General features: G+C 42.1%; 1 protein-coding gene across 7 annotated transcripts in view; it reads right to left on the minus strand.

The window, feature by feature from the left end:
- The window catches only part of si:dkey-237h12.3 (teneurin-3), a 103,168-nt gene that overhangs the window by 72,612 nt on the left and 12,931 nt on the right, over positions 1–17,625 (minus strand). Inside the window, exon 1 of one of the 7 annotated variants that reach the window (XM_062476181.1) lies at positions 2,613–2,839. The exons of the other annotated variants lie outside the window; for them this stretch is intronic. The gene's annotated coding sequence lies outside the window, so the exon portion shown is untranslated. Of the gene's footprint in view, positions 1–2,612; positions 2,840–17,625 lie in introns of those variants that run through there. 7 annotated transcript variants of the gene reach the window in all.

Here is a 17,625-nt window from a genome sequence, read left to right on the forward strand (position 1 = left end):
ATTTGGGTTCTCACCGACGAATGAGAGACAAGGAAATGTGATCTTGGATTTGATTGGCTGGCTCATCGTTCAAAAGAAGGGGAAAAAAACGTAACCTTGTTTTTCTTCACAGATTATTTTGTGTCTTTTTTTTGGTTGGTATCATTACAGGATACTTAAAATAATATGTATGGAAGCAGGGGCCCAATCCCGTATTATCTCTGTGCTATGGTAATACAGATGTGGTTGATAATTAAGAGAAAAATACATTAATTAAATTATAGTGTATATTGTTTTGAGAGGATTTTGTGGATTGTGCCAAAACTGGCTCAGTATTAATGTTGAAAGAAATCTCTAAACAGCATATTATATTACACCATAAGAAATCATATATTAAAATTAAACATAAAAGAAAAAACTATTTAAGAAACTCAATGTAATACTTACATAAAATAGTGTGCTGGTTCTTTGAAGACCTCTTACTGCATTATTTCATCATGTAATACTTGAGCACACTAATTTCAAAACACATCCAAAAAAAATCTATTAACTAATTTCATATTCAACACAAACAACAAAAGCAGTTGTTCAAAGGTATTTATAAATCCAAACTCTTACGCATCTTGGAGCATATTATGCTTATCAAGCACAAATTTAATGCAGATGGTTCACATTATGACTAACCTTGCCAGAGGCCTGAATACTTGAAATTACTCCCAAAGCCATGAGAACTGAATGCTAACATGATATTTCAACTGATTCTAACGGTATGCGTATTGTGAGCAAGTGAAAGATGTTGCGTGCTTTGTTTTCCAAACCTGACCTGCAACATATATTTGTTCTCGAAGATGACCCTGGCATTCACCCTGTGAGGGGATTTCATAAATTCCGAAAATATTCAGCTTCTTTGTTCTGCGCAGGCAATTGTAGACGGCTAGGCTTGCTTCCGCAGATCCTTTTTTGTAGGAATATCTCTCTCTGTGTCCCTGACTGAATGTTAGGACAACGCTTTGTGGTGAACAGAACTACAATTCAGTTGCTTTTTTTAAGTGCAGAGATCAGTTTAGGAGTTTGGGGGTTTGTGAAGTAGTGACGTGGTTAAGAGTGTCAGATGTGTGTCGTTGGCTCCTTAACTCAAACACTGTTTGACCTGTCAAAGGCTTGTGTTAGCTCCCTAGCTAAGCACTTGTTCAGAGGGTTGCACACGTAGCACATGGGTAGCTGTGGCAAAATCACAGTTGGCCACATGCATAAATCAAAAACATGCAGAGAACTTACAAAATTACACATTCAGAAAAAACTAAAAGGGAAAAAGAAATGCAAGGCGCAATTAATCAGGCGACTAAAAATACTGCTACCTTGCTCTACGATTCTCACCTTAGCGGCCCTTGCTATAAATCATCATGCTAACTCTGAGGTGGACCTTGTGTGATGCAGCGCCCAGAGAGACAGACTCGTTGCATTTACCTGCTCGCAATTACCTGTAAATGTACACAGAACCAAGGCTGAGTGACCCAGCGCGATGCCGCGAAGTTTCCCACCATTGTTGATGCATCTGCTCGGCTAACGCTGGTCACCACTTCCCAGACACCCATTACTCTCTCTGTCTTGGCGCTCACTGCTCCGCTAAGCACCTCAATCTGTCTCTGTCGGCCAACACAGAGTGTGGAGGCAGCATGGTGAATGAAGAGAAGTCAAGACCCCCCCCCCCCCCCCCCATAAGAAACAGCAGGTACAGTTATGGGTAATTCCAATTTCCCATAATCCTTCAGGTGTTACACTATATGATGATACTGTTTGTACCTGCAGTGGCTGCTGGAGGAATCCCCTAATGTGACACAGTCTTCCCCTGTGACACCATTTCAAAGGCTTAAAGGCATGAAGCACAATCATTGGATTAAATATTTAAGTTATAAAAACAAACAAATGCCTGTTTCAAAAAATTATGAATTCACGTATGGGGTCCTAAGAACCATCTACTGCACTACTATGTTTCAAACAGAATGGGGTCCTAAGAACCATCTACTGCACTACTATGTTTCAAACAGAATTTTGCTCCATAACTCAAAAAAGAAATTCTGGGCAACTGTACAGTAACCTGACTCTGTCAAATTCCAAGCAGCAATCTGTTTCCAATTACTTGCAATGTAAATATTTCCAGTTCAGTGGACTTGATCCCTGTCAGAGGAACACTGCAGATGCAGCATGATCAATTTCCACATGTACAAGCTTGTGTCAGCCATTGTTTAGTATCCAACAACAGAAAATATATCAGACCAAGTGCAAACCGACCAGCACTTCATAAAATGAAGATCCTTGGGAGGATTGAAGGAGATGTGGAGAAGGAAATCTGTTAGGAATCATGCTGCAATATCACTAAGGCCCAGGAAATGGTTGAGCAATTGTACTACTCAGTAATATCCATCTGACAAAATCTGGACATCATTTCCATTTACAACACATGACAATAACCCAAGTTGAGAGTTGCTATTTTTCTTAAAGGCGAAAAAAAAAATTCACCAATGGTAAAATGTGAAAGGAATATAAAAAAGCTGAATATATGTACGAAAGCACAGTTCATGTACAATATCTTTTCTCACCCAGGCGAAGCAAGAGAAAAGTTCAAATGTTACCTTTGAAGAAGGTTGAAGCTATTCCCCCTGGGTCTCTGGTCCACTTCTCATAATGATATTAAAGCATCTTCACAGCAGACAGACACGTGCTCTGGAGATCCTCCACTCTCTAAACGCAGGCACACCACAGCTCAGCCGCGCTGCTGTTTGAGACATCGGTGGCACTCAGGCAAAGCCACAAGGGTTAGAAACCAGCGGATCGGAAAGCCACACAAGCATCGTCCTCCCCTGCCGCACTCACTCACTCTCGCTTTTCGCTCCCGCTCTCTCCTCCCCTCCTCCTCCTCTTTTAACTGGATCTATCTCCCACTCCCCCTCCTAACGTGCGAATGCAGACGGAGTGCAGGACGATTTGCAGCACTCTATCATGGATCGTGTTACGCTGTCGGGATGGTGCGGCAGTCACACATGATAGGCTGAGCTTTGTGTGTGTGTGCGTGCGTGTGTGTGTGTGTCTGCGTGTGTGTGCGTGCGTGTTAACCCTCCAACAGAAATGAAAGGATTGGAGGTTGCCACCATAAAAGCTAAATTGGGGAGAGTGGGTTTGCCCTAGAAACACATCGCCCAGACGATCTGGAAATAGGTGAGAAACACTGACACCAGACATGACACGTGTTCACAAGTCTGGTTTTCACTGCATGCTGATCGAATCAACATAATTGTTCTGACCTCAAAGTGTCTCAGGTAAATAGCATCCTGGAGGAAGGTTTTATATATAAGCAGTTCTCTCTCAGTTATCCATCATGTTGGCTTTGACATACTAGTGTGAAACTCAAGATTTTTGTCAAATGCCAGGACAAGGAGAAATTCCATGTTTTTATGTTGACAAATTACTCACAAGAAGTTGGAAGAAAATACAGATGGTCCAGATATAGACGAATAATAGGAGTCAGCATTCAATCCACTACAGTAAACTATATAGTTACGTATACGCTTCTATGATCATAAATCATAGTGGATGTGTAAGTCCAGTCATAAAATACATACATAAATAATGCAGGTAAAAAAACAACAGATTGCTTTTATCTTTTCTCTGTCAAGGATAGACGGCCTGTCATGTTTCCTGTGTTTTATTGTGGTTAAATGTTTTATCTTGCGTCAAATATTTTCCGGTTTGTTAATGTTTACATACTTTGAAGAAAATAAAAACTAAGAATGTCTTTAATCTTTTAAGAATTGTACATTATTTAAAGTAGTGTGTTCACTTGAACATTTTCAATAATATAAGGATATATGGTGTTTTTAAACCAGTAATATATACGTCACAGAAGAATTTGAGATGAAATCCTGACACCTACAACTGAGAACCTGTTGTTCGACATGCTCCCTACGACAGTTGATACAAGTCGGGTAGAATCAGTGATGAAACCCTAGTTTACTGGGATCACTTCAGCCTTGGCGTAGAGCCTAGATGGAGTAAAACATATGAGTGAAGTATGCTCCTAAATGTGAGCACATCCAAGTTGTTCATGTTAGAAGTGTTTGCCCCCAACAAATCTGTAAATATTTATGATAACTTATTAGCCCTTGCTTCCAGCTTTAATTGTGGACCTTTCTGACACGATTACTGAATATTGTCACTGTATTAAGTACAGCCGTGGCCAAAAGTATTGGGAGCCACATACATTTTGTGTTTGCAAAGCCTGCTGGGCCTTGGCATAAAATGACTGCTAACATAATTTCAGTAAGTCAAATCATCAGCACAGGGGAAAGTGTGAACTAGTTCTATCCAGGTGAAATCACTATCATTCTGATTGGATTTTAAGAGCAGATGGACTGCTGTAAAAGAGGGGACTATTTGCATATATTGAAAATGTTCACCCCAAAAAAGCTTTAAAAAATATAAAATGTGCCTTATTGTATTCCAGTATTCTATACAAATATGTGAAAACATTTTCCTCAAATAATGAACCAGCAAACTTTGCAAAATAAATTTTTCATTGCCAAAACTTATGCCCACGACTGTACAGTAATGAGGCCTTTAGTAAGATAATTTTTAAAATAAACAGTTTTTAAATGGTTAGTGTGAAAATGCAAAGTTTACATGCACAAATAGCACTGGTATCAGCCAATATTTCTGATACACTGAATATGAATTATTTCAAACTGTGGAGACAGCCTATTCGATTCAACATTAAGAAATGCATAATGTGATATTGATCTTGAATACATAATTTAAAAACATGCCACAACTGCAGACTAAAATGACTGCTTATGTGTTAAAGATGCATTGTCGATATGTGTACTCATTAAATCATCAATTGGAGAAACATAATATGTTGCTTCATCCAACAGCATAAGTAGGACTGTGTTTGGGTACTACAACTGATTATGACACCAACAGTCAACAATAAATGTAATGTCTTTCAATCAAACCTCTTCCTTTATATTATAATAATTTACAAATTATGTCTAAACTGAGACTACCTCCATCACAGCGCATTCATAGTAAAACTGTGTGATCTGATTACCACCTCACCTTAAGATTAACTCAGTCCTGACAATCGTTGAACAGGCAAAAATCTTGTGTGTAACATTTGCCTTAAATATCACCTAAATACCCAAACTAATCGGTATATTCTGTGAGTAGATTCAGTTCTACAACAAAAGAGCGTTCTTCCCAGAACTGGTAGTCGAGGGAGTGCCCCAGTTACCCGTGCGATGAGGGTTATCCACGCGGGTTGTTTTAATTATTCTATCCATCATCGAAGTTCACAAAGCGTATTTGGGACCCAGGAAAAGCAGTAATTTCGAGATAGGCATTTTCATATCTGTCCTGTTTTAACACCCTGGGGATTTTACATTTTGTGATAACATCTTCCTTTAACGTTATTCTTTTTTTTTTTACATTATTTCCAAGTCACATAAATTGAAGGACATAGAAGTGGAACAACGAGCCTGTTAATGTGCGTATCCCTCATGTCCCATTTCAATGTAAACACTCTTTATAGTCACAATTGACCCAGATAGCGCAACACATCCTCACAAGACATACATATGGATATCAACAATTATCCCCCTAATTGTGTCACATCAACAACAGGTTACAGCTTGCCATGATAATGGACTTTTCAGGGACTTGGTGGAGTCAAGACAGCCTGGTTAGATTTACAGTTCCGTACAGTAATTGTGCTTGTGCAGTGAAGACAGAGGTGGTGAGAAAGGGCCATCCCAGGAATAAATATCAATCTACAGATATGCCCAGCCCAGGTCAGCAGCCCGAGGTGAGCCATCCTCTGTCAAAACAGGCTTACCCCTAAAGCCGTTGGATATACAGCCACCTACAGCCAAGCGGCCTGTTCTCCCAACAGCTGCATGAACAAACAAGAGAAAGAGGCGGGGGGAAGTGTCTGCACTGGCAAAGATACTGCAGTGAATTTCAACTGAGTAAACAATATAGGAGAGGGGCCATGGTTTATTTTTTTCCGTTTCTACTTACACACTTCATTCTCTAGCAATAAAAACGGGGGACGGGGGGGGGGGGACGGTCTCCGTCTCTCACTAAATGGCGGGTATTCATCGAGGTGTTTGAGTGGTTTGACATGCTGAGGGCGCCTGAAATGCTGATGTTTATTATATAGTGAAAAGACAGAGAGATAGAGAGGGAGAGGGAGGGAGAGAGAGGAGAGAGAGAGAGTGGATGCCTCTGTGCTCTTGAGGACATCTTTGGTGTCCATCCAGCTGGCCTTTAGAATATGGATTATTTGGCTGAAATGGCTGGGGCTCACCCCATGGGGGGCTGGCGGGGGTGGGGGGGCTCGGGCCAGACACCCCGCAGAGACCCCTGGTGGGGGGACGCTGTGAGCCCCCTGGTCCTCCAGACTGGTCACTTGCAACCCCCAGACGCTTCCCACACCAGCTCCTTGTGTCCGCGTGTGAAAGGAACCCAGAGAGAGGAGGAGGGATACAGCAGAAGGGACAGAGAGAGAGAGAGAGAGAGAGAGGGAAGAGAGGAGAGAGCCAGATAGACAGAGAAGGGAGGATGAGAGAAAAGAGACAGGTGAGAAAGAGGAAAGAGAGAGAGAGACAGAGAGAGAGAGAGGATCGACAGCAAGCACCAGCTATTCTGCGCAGATTCTAGTCACCCTATCAAAGCAACATCTGAACCTGCTCCTCTGTCAAAAAGAAAAAAAAGGTCCCAGGGTGCAGCTTTCCCTTTCACACCGTCAAGGCGACAACAACCATGGGGTCGACAGCGACACAGCACCGTGGTAATGACTGAAACGAAGCAGAGGTCCAGACGGGAGAATGAGGGGCCCAGACACAAAAGTCCAGAACAGTGGGAGGTCTGCCTTGCCGTGGATAAATGGAACTGGTGATTTCCCATCTCCTCTAGTGCCCTCCAGGCACAGCCAATCACTGCCAGGGAATAGTGGCGCCCCTGCCAGCCAGCCAGCCAGTCGACGAGCTAGCAGAGGGAGCTGAAGTCTATCTGCTAAGACCACCACAAAGGAAAGGCCTCAGGTTCCATCACTGCCGACTTGTTTTCAATCTATTATTGATGGCAACCGTATACCCAATACTTTTCCCTGATTTACTGGATTTTATCACTGTTCCCTTAATAAAAGGCTATTTCTGGAATTCCTTAGCAACCTTCTGTGATGGATATTGTACAAGCTACAGTTAAAGGAGGAATCTGAGGAGAACATTTAGTCAAACATTCATCAAGACGGCCTTTTCATTCATTTAGTAGAATTAAAACTCTAATGTTGAAGACTTTCATTACTTCCAGAACAACGTCACCCGATGGCTGAATAAAATAACCCATATGTGAACAATTATAGTTTTTCAATGCACACAGAAATGATTAACACACGATGATCTCAGGTCAAGTTGTAGCAAAACCAAAAAATTATCCGTTAATCATTTAAGGATTTCATTGCTCATAGCAACTTCTTCACAAATCAGATTGTACAAATGCATCCTCCTATACGGTACATCTAAGTGAACTTTGTAATCGCCAACCACCAACAAAGAGCCAAAAAATATCAACCACATCCAAGACTGTTCTCAAATTATCTATCCCTGAGGGTTAAAACGTTGCAGCTTTTAACTGTAAGGCAATTGCTTTGCATTTCATGGCATCCAAACCTAGATTATTACTAGCCACACTTCAAAGATTTCTTCTCAATCTTGCCTGGAAACACAATCAATCTGCTCTGTATTCATGGTCGGAACGGGCGGCCATCTTTCTCCTTTGAGGATGCCCAACGTCTTTGACCGATCTGCAGTCGATCCCCTAGATTGTGGCTAATCATCATTACTGGCTGCTGAAACAATGACTTTCCTTCAGTGGCAAAGTTTCAAAGACACTTGAGATCCCGAGGTTTTCTTTAGGTGTTTTGCGGCTTAAGTCTGGCTTAGAGGTATTAAGACCGACATGGTCCTAACCAAATGTGCACTCAGATTGTCCATCACGTCAGAAACTGACTCTTAGGCGGTATACTTGATGCTAGGAGGTGATGCCAGGGTCCATTGGCTTTTTACAGACGATAAATCTGATCACAACTTTCAATTCGGCAGCAACAGAATTTATGATCACGACACGTCGCAAGCGACAGATGAAGGGTTCTGACAGTGAGCACAGCCGACGCGTTGATGGACACAAGTTAGAGAAAGCTCCAGAATGGACGACCGATTATGAAAAATGACTTGTTCCACACAGTGCTTAAAGGTTAGGTCTCTATTACACGGAGAGCCAAATGTCAGCAGTATCCCTTGAAAGAGTGGACTCCGATATTAATGGAGAGGCCAGGGATTTCGGCTTCCCCTGACTGCGTTTCCCCTTCTGCCAGACACATTATTCATTTGTTGTCAGTAAGCACCTGGTGCATGCAACACATACATCTACAAACTAAATGATGGAAAGAATATGTCCCCCGATAACCAGCCGGTAGAGAAAAACAACGTAGTTCACACTTGATTGGGATAATAATAAGAAAATAAAAGCTGGAGCTGCAAATGTGCTTGCTTGCCAACACGAGTGGAGTTGTCGACCACGGCATATTAGCATAATGCTACATTTTCTTGCTAATGTATTCCTCTTTTTTGATCTTTCAGCTACATCTGAGACTGAATGCACGGAGCAAAGCAGGCAAAGGGTAAATTAATCATTGTTTAATCAAATATTTTACTTCTCTGCACTAATCTCAATGTCCTTGTTAAGGATGACAATCCTGAACAATCCTTCTGTAGATTTAATTCACCTTCATTTTAACAGGTCATGTTGAGTCCAAGTTTTTTGTAATAGAGAATAGCTATATAGCAACTGCTATATGAATGCTGCAAATAATTTGTCCAGGTTTTACTTTAAATAGATAATATTGTCCCTATACTCCAGAAAGCTGTTCAAGTGCTTGGCCTGTACAGCGATGCCACACTGAACTAATGTATGACAGCAAGGTCTGTATCGTGAAAGGTAATACCCAACATTGCGCCGTAATGATAAGATGATGTAATGTATTATGTAGGATGTCATCAGTCACTTAATCTAATATGTAACAAAGCTACTGTGTGGGGCCAATTCTGTGGTGTGTTATTTGTGAGTAATGATGTTACGCCAGCGTAAATATATTGTGTCATGCGGCAGAGGGGTGGAAGAAAAATTCTCTCTAAAGCCGTTTTAATGAAGTCCCAAATGTCATCCTCATACTTCTTTTGAGAGCACACTCTTAAGGATCTACCGTAGAAATATGCTATCCCTCGGTGCCCTCTGTCTTCAAGTGATTTATAAACAAACAGCTTGTGTGAGGGAAGCCTGTAGAAGTGAAATATGCCGTTCGCGAGATGAAGTTCAAAGCCAAAATGCTGCTTGTTTAACAGGTGTTCAAATCTACACTATTAACAGCCATCGTCCTGATTGGAGAGGTTGGATTGCACACTGAGCATCTGATTGGCTCTGATTAGGGTGGGCTTGAGAACTGCTCTCCAAAGAAAGTGACCAATTGTTGGTGTACAGTATTTGACAGGGTGAGAAACAGTCCCAGTAAAACCACACAGAAAAGGCTATAATAATCATAAAGCGGGATAATTATGTTTGATTTACCCATTGTTAATTGTCACACAAACACATACATATGATGTTAATAACCTATAGCCATCAGCAAACAACCTCCTAGCCACTTTAAATGCTGATAAACGCGGGACTTTTGCAGCACAGAGCACCATACTGTAGCAAGGCATGTGTCCAAATTATGGAGATTATTTGACAGCTATAGAACAGGGGAGTGTGTGAAACTTGAACTCAAATGAGAAGAAACACAGTCCTCTGAATGCTGCAGGATAACACAATCCCCCAGTGACAGATCTACATTTATTATATTTCCACAAAGTCTGACACTTAATTCAGTCTGGTGGGGGTGGGGGGGAGGGGGGGGGGGGGGGGGGGGGGGGGGGGGGGGGGGGGGGGGGTGTCAGATGTGTGGGGTGAAAACCATATAAAGCTCATTGGTATGCATCCTTGATGAGGCAGAAATATATTGAAGCCTTCAAATGAACAATGATACTGTGTTTACAATTCAGGTATCCATCCTGACACTGTCCTCTGCTGACAGGGACTTCACTTAAGACCATCTCACTGAAAACGATCTCACTTAAGACCATCTCAAAGAAATAGATAGATAAGACACGCATTCCTTTTCCTGCGGTCACGAAAAAAATGACCACATCAAGACATCATCCAAACCCCATCAGACAGTCCCGATTGATGCCCCCCAAAAAAACAAAAAACAATAGCTGGCAAACACTCTAACCTATTCGCCAAACGCTTTGTCATTGAATGCCCCTGCACTGGCCCATTGTCTAATGCCACTATTGAGCCCTCTAAAAGGATAGAGTGGGGTAACAAGATGAATGGGCTTTGACCTCCGAGTTGCTAAAAGGCAACCTAACCAATTTATCTGAGTGACCTCCACAGTTGGCAGGGAGGACCCCTAGCCTCCTTCAGGCCCCTGGGCTGGATCAATACCAGGCAGGACAGCAGAGCCCTCGGCAGGGACACAGCCGGCAGTGACACAGCCGGCAGGGACACAGCCGGCAGTGACACAGCCGGCAGGTACACAGCCGGCAGGGACACAGCCGGCAGGGACACAGCCGGGCTTTCAGGTCCTTGCGATGGCTCACTGCCGCTTCCATCCTTCTTCTAAACCACCAGGATGAGCTGTAACAAGCCAAGACACGTTCCATGGGTGGCCGCACTCATAATGGTGCCTAAATATATATGTGTGTTGACAGGTTAATCACACAGCACAGGTAGAAACAGCGAGGTAACTACCCTATCTCCCCCCCAACCCCACCCACATGATGTGACATTTTAACTGGCATTTTCTAAAATGGCAACCCCATTTCTATTTGAGATACTGAAGACATCTGGAGCAGTTTTTTTTGCGTGTGAGACAATGTGGAGGAGATACAGCTAGAGTACACCACATTTATATAAGATTGCGAAATTAACTCACTCACTCCAGTGTTTCCCCTACCATTATATTACGGGGGCGACCCGCCCCCCCAACGGCACTCCCAACGGCACAAAATAAGTCATTTAAGGTTACCTTTCCTATAAAACAGGTCTATAGCTTGCTCTTTTATTAAACAAACTAAACGGCCTTATGTTATTTATCTTATTTACACGACGGCGGGTCATTTCTGTCTCTACATGGTCGCCGCCCCCCGCCCCCCCCCACCCAAAGCTGTAAACCTAGGGGAAACACTGCACTCATATAAATAAATAAAAAATCCTGATTAAAATGCATCCTGTAAATGTTCCGTGGCTTGAGTCATAGTTGAAATGCTACAATAACTTCACAGGGAATATTCCTTACAAAAGCTAACATCCTGTCTCATGTCCATTGTGTTTTAGGGTTGGACAAGTGCACTGCTATAAACCCATCGTATCAAATATGATGTGGTTGTCTTTGAAAATAAAGCAAAGACAAGACAGTATGGTTTTCTCTGAACATTCATCAGTTTACGCAATATACAGTTTCAATCGTTCAAATCTATATTCTGTAAAGTGCTTAGGCTTGCACTGGCGATGAGATGAATTGAGAACAGCCTGTTATTTGAGCATGCCCTCAGTAGTCATGACATCCAATGCCTCGGCTTGCCTCAGAAGTGACCACATATTCAGGATACTTCACTCTGGGAAGCTGGGACAAGTGCTTTATGTATTCTGATACCATTCATTTTTAATCACGACCAGAATATTCTACCTAACCACTTCCAACTCACTAGCTGTAGGCTGAAAGACTTCCCTGTCCTCGTCTTACACAACTCTGAGCTTCAATGCAGAGAGACAAAGTGTGGGGGAGGGTACCACTGCAAATTTATTACAATGATTGTCTTAATTTATCATATTTATCTGTATCCCATCCGAATACTTTCTGGCTTCGGAAGTCTTTACCGAAAGTACGGTTTAATTATGATGCATTTCCTGCCTCACATACAGACGTATCTACACAAGTTTGCTCTTGTATGTTTAGCATGAGAGAGAGAGAGAGAGAGAGAGAGAGAGTGAGAGAGAGGGGGGGAGAGAGAGAGAGACAGAGAGAGAGAAAGAGAGAGGGAGGGAGACATAGTGAGAGAGAGAGAGAGAGAGAGAGAGAGAGAGAGAGAGAGAGAGAGAGAGAGAGAGAGAGACAGTGAGAGAGAGTTGTTTTCGTATTTTGTTTAAATTTACTGTAATTTTTCAAAATTTCTAATCTATTATTTGATTATTACTATTATTATTATCATTATATAACCTGGTGTATGTGCGTATGTATGGGTATATACGTGTGTATATATACATTTGGGTGTATGTACACGTGTGTATGTGTGTATATATATATATATATATGTGTGTGTATCTATTTACTTATTTATGTATTTATTTCTACCGATTATTTGGCAACATTAATAATATACCAACTTGAATAATAATAACATGGATACAAGTTGTACACCTGTGTGGTGTAGCTACACGTATGTATATGTTAAACTGCCGTGTGTGTCTCTCTGTATGTAAGTGTATGAAATATAAGTATATATAAGGCCATGATTTACATTGATGAATATTTCTGTAATTCTACCGTTGCTTTGGCAAAATGAATGTTATATGTATATATATGATATGAACAATTGTTGTTTTCATGCCAATAAAGAAAGAGGGGGACAGAGAGGGCGAGAGAGGGAGAGATAGGCTGAGAGCAAGGAAAGAGCTCTCCACACGAGTGCAGTGGTGGAAGGACGGTGGAGAGCAGAGGGAACCTTCTAGACTCTAATGAGTTTGACAGTGAAAGTGACACCATCCTCCCTGGCCACTGTCATGTGATCACTCATCACAATGGCTCACCACTTCCTCCTCTGTGTGTTGACCTTTCTACCACGTGTAAAATGTGTGTGCTTAGTTTGTGTGTGTGGCGTAGCTGTGTGTGTGTGTGTGTGCGCGAACAGTTTTATCTCAACACAGTATATCAAAGACGATCCTATCTGTTTGATGATGAAATTAAATCACCCAACCATTTGAAATACCACTGCATGACTATTCCCTCCATACATGTTCCCTCCCTATCTGACTTATCTCCATGTGACTAAACCACGTGAATCATGTTTAATACCATGCCATGTATGTGATAAGATTTTTAAATCACTCTTCACCGCTTTAATGCTTCTATAAATTTCCATCTTATCTACAAGACATAGATAGGCCTACACACAGTCCTGTAATGGCTATTCAACAACTTTTATTTCCAATCAATATCTCAGCTTGTAGGGGTGGTGTTGTGACTGAAATAGGAAAGCCAACAGCAAGACGTTCAATCAGCTTTGGTTATTTCTGGGTGTTTGACAAGAGGGGATTCGATTTGCTTTCAGGTTTTCGACAGCGATGATTGCTGGGCGATGAAACAGCACGATGGGGGAAACGTCTCATCGACTGAAAGAGAGATCTAGAAACCGGTGCTGGATTACTGGATTGATGTGGTTTCTTTTGTGGAGAGGGTCATCATGATCAGAAATCAAGAGTATACAGCTTTGGACTTACTCACTGCCAGGCCACAACACTTGATTAACACCCGATTCACTCAAGTCCACTTGTAGACCATGACCAACACTGGGTCAATGACATGGATCAATTACTGGAAAGTATTTGAAAGTAATTGAGTTGACACTTCCTGTAAGGGACTGTTTTATTGGTTTAAGGGCAGTGGAAGAGATGAATCTAAGCCCCCCAGGTAGCAGACAGCAGTAAGAGGACACAGAGAGCAAGGTCATTCAGCGCTGCACCGTTTGTCAAACCCCAGTTCGAAAACCCTCCACAAAAACAAGCTGGGAAAACGTCCACAAACACTAACAATAGGCTCCCAGAATATTCAATAGTCAATTTCTAATACAATTACTCAATTAAACTGACTGATGAGAGGCAATGAGGCATTCTCTCTGGAGGACAGTTAATAGTACGGTGTGGTAATTGACAATGGTGGAGTAAATCTTAATCATAATAGCCTTTTCCTGCTCTGCGGCACACAACACAAGCACACCGATTGGTTTGCCGGTCTGGACAGAAAGAGTATGGTTCCATTACATTCTGCTCTCAAGAGTCCGACTGGAACCTAATTCAAAACTTGGAAAGAAAAATCCCCTGAGGTAGACAATGGTGGAACATATAAAAATGCATGCATTGGTAATAAAAGTATTCCCTGCATTAGTAGAGTTCAAATGAAATTGACTGTTCCTCTGGTGAAGAGCTAGGAACCTATTCCCAGCACCCCTGTCGTCTTGTACCGGAATAGAAAGTAGAAAGTATTTATGTGATGGATGATCTCACTGCCCGCTATGACACCTTGCGGCTGAACACGCGTCAAATGGTGTCCCACATACTTCGCCACCCAGCGAACCACGGCGGCAGCCCTAACTGACAGCACCGAGGAGGACCAGAGTGAAGGGGAAATAACGATGCAACATCAAACGTACAAATCGTCCAGCTTTCAGTTTGAAGGGATGAGAGAATGTTCCCACAAGGACCAGAGACTCAAAGACATGGAGCCGCTCTGGAACTCTCTGGAAAGATGGGATTGCTTGTGTCTCAGCCAGTTTTTGAGTTTTCCTCAAATGCATCACAGATGGTCAGACCCTCTGACCAAACGGGTTGATTTATTCCGTAGATGTTCGACTTGGTTCGTATTGAATTATGAATGTGATGAGGGAGTATATTTGTCTTCCCACAATCAATAGACTGATTCCACTGTCACATAATGTGGCACGGATCTGTGACAGGAGTTTGACAGATAATGTGTCACTTTCACCTCTTAGGAATCCAGCTGCATGTGTGTGTGTGACAGGAAAAGATAAATAAAAAAGTGAGAGTTTGAGAGAACGAGAGAGAGACTGAGAGAGAAAGAGGGGGATTGAGAGAGAGAGAAGAGCAAGAGGGAGAGAGAGAGAAAGAGGGAGAAATATGAGAGAGGGAGAGAGAATATAAGGTGCTTCCATGCTCCATCTTTGGAGCATGCTGTGCTATACTGCACATCACACTTCCTTCTCATGCGATTCAATTAACCTTTTACTGGAAGGGTTCACACAAAAGGAGCTAAGAGTCATATTCCGTCCTAGAATTGGTGTGTAAAACTGCCAGGTAACCCAGCTAGCTGTCTCGATTGTTTGAATAATTCTGACTTATTTTGAAATCAGATCACTCATGATATGAGTCAAAATGAAAGAAACACCTAACACATCTCTTTGAAAAACAGCGTTCAATTCAACACGGTACTAACTGTAGATATAAAAGACACTAGCTTGAATATTCTAGTCGTTCTAAACCCAAGGTTAACCGTTTCGGTTCAAAAGGATTGAAGACAGGGGCCTTTCTGCTCACCTGGCCACCCGACAAATGTTGTCACAAGAGCGACATCTCACAGTCAACGTTGTCGAGCTTTCTGTCATGGCTGTTGAGCGCGAGCGTGCATTAGCTGTTTTATGACGTTTGACGCTGCTGATGAAGACTGCTGCCGTTTTCTCCGCCAGCGATGGGGCGGTGACAGCGTTGAGAAATAAAAACAAACCGGGCCTAGCTCCGTTTCAAAGCCGTACGGTCATTCATGTTTAATGAGGGGTATGCACACAGTATTGATTGTGAGTACACACGGAAGCCAACCTTGGGGAGGGGAGATGGAGAATGTGTTTCCGTGGGTGCGTTCAGGACACTTCAACTGCAGTTCCTCTGCTCTGACTTGACTTACATTTAGTCATTTAGCAGACGCTCTTATCCAGAGCAACTTACAGTACAGGGACATTCCCTGATGCAAGTAGGGTGAGGTGCCTTGCCCAAGGACACAGCGTCATTTCGCACGGCCAGGAATCAAACCGGCAACCTTCTGATTAATAGCCCGATTCCCTTACCGCTCAGCCATCTGACCCCCCATCAGACTTGGAGCTCGGACAGTACCTTGTCTGTCTTGGAAGCTCCTCTTCCTGCACGCTCAACCTTGAGTGATGTTGACACTTCATCAAGGGGCAGAGTTGTTTCACTTATTGAAAAGTACATTTTATTCTTAATAAATCATAAAAATGGGCTGAACCACATGTTACATGGTGCGCTCTGTAGAGCTGTTCGGGTCTATTTTGTGTAATTTATCTAAATTCACACTATGAGTAGGTGGAACCTGCCTTGATAAACAGTCCTGTTTATCAAGTCTCACTCTGATTTAATTCAGATTAATTAATCTACTAGGTTCACTGGCTAAATAAGATGTTGACACGTGCTCACGTTTGGGTTCTGAAAGGATGTTAGTGTGAAGAGAAAACAAACCAAACTCCTTACTATTTGTTCAACTTAAGCTGAGCTAACTTGAATTGAGAGCCAGTTAAGAAAATAAAGGTGTCAACCTGGGTATCAATTCTCGGAACAGTTTCCAACTGTAAACCAAGGTCTTTAAAAAAATAAATAAAAAAAAACGGGCACACTTAAATCTTTGTCTTTTTCCTTCTCAGATCCAGGAAGTTACCAGTTGCAGATGCTATGCTCTATCAGTCTGCCCACACTCCCGTTCTCCTCTGTGTCTAACACTCTCCAGAACGGGGCAAATTAGAATGAAATATTGAGTTCATTTATGAATAAGTGGGGCTGAACGGCCCTTTGTCTGAGATTCAGAATGCATATTCAGTTGATGGAAACCTTTGGATGGGTCATTTCTCTTAGCTGCTTCATTAAATAGTGAAAGTCGAAAGTGCAATACTTCATGACTAAAAAAGGGGGCAAGATCTATGGCAGGGAGACAAGAGCTTTATAGATAAAAATGAAAGTCATGTTGAATATGAGACACGCACTCAATAAGTAATCAGAAACGCTTTGTTGGTTATCTTCAAAATGTCTTAATCCTTTGCGGTGAAAGACGAAGAAAAAAATATGCTAAGATACAAACTAAACAAAAGACATGGGAAAGGTCACGGTTCCATCTTAAGAAATAACAAGAACAACATAAATCCGGATGCCATTTCTGGTCCCTAAATGAGTAGTTCCATACCTGTGAACAAGACGTTTATAGTGGGCGAGATAAAAGCCTCAGCGGGGAGTCAAACTAACAAGACCCAATCAACAGCAGCCCTCCAGACTCCTCCAGAAGAGACTCCAAAGGAGAGAGGCTGTGGGGGGGGGGAGGGTCGCAGCGCGGAGGAGTTTTTTGAAGACAGCTTCTCGGTAGCTTCAGAAACTCTGAGATTGGAGGTTTGGTTTACACAATGCATGTCTAGATATAAATACATACATAAATAAATAAATAAATAACAAAAAAACATGGCTGCCAGAAATAGGGGTTGAGGAGGTGCCTGCAAATTGTCCGTTTGGTTGAGCGGTTTGACTCTATTTGCTTTGAATTACATTAAAACGGAGCTTAATGACGATAGGAGAAAAAATATGGCAGGTTTCTGTTTTGAGGGCAATCATAAGTAACACTGTCATTGCCTGTGATTACTTTATTACAAATTAGTTGCCACAGTTCTGACAGCTTCTGAAAATACGTTTTTGATCGATTTTAGGTAT

The sequence above is a fragment of the Osmerus eperlanus genome, chromosome 13 (genome assembly GCF_963692335.1).
Source record: "Osmerus eperlanus chromosome 13, fOsmEpe2.1, whole genome shotgun sequence".
NCBI classification, from domain to species: Eukaryota; Metazoa; Chordata; class Actinopteri; order Osmeriformes; family Osmeridae; genus Osmerus; species Osmerus eperlanus.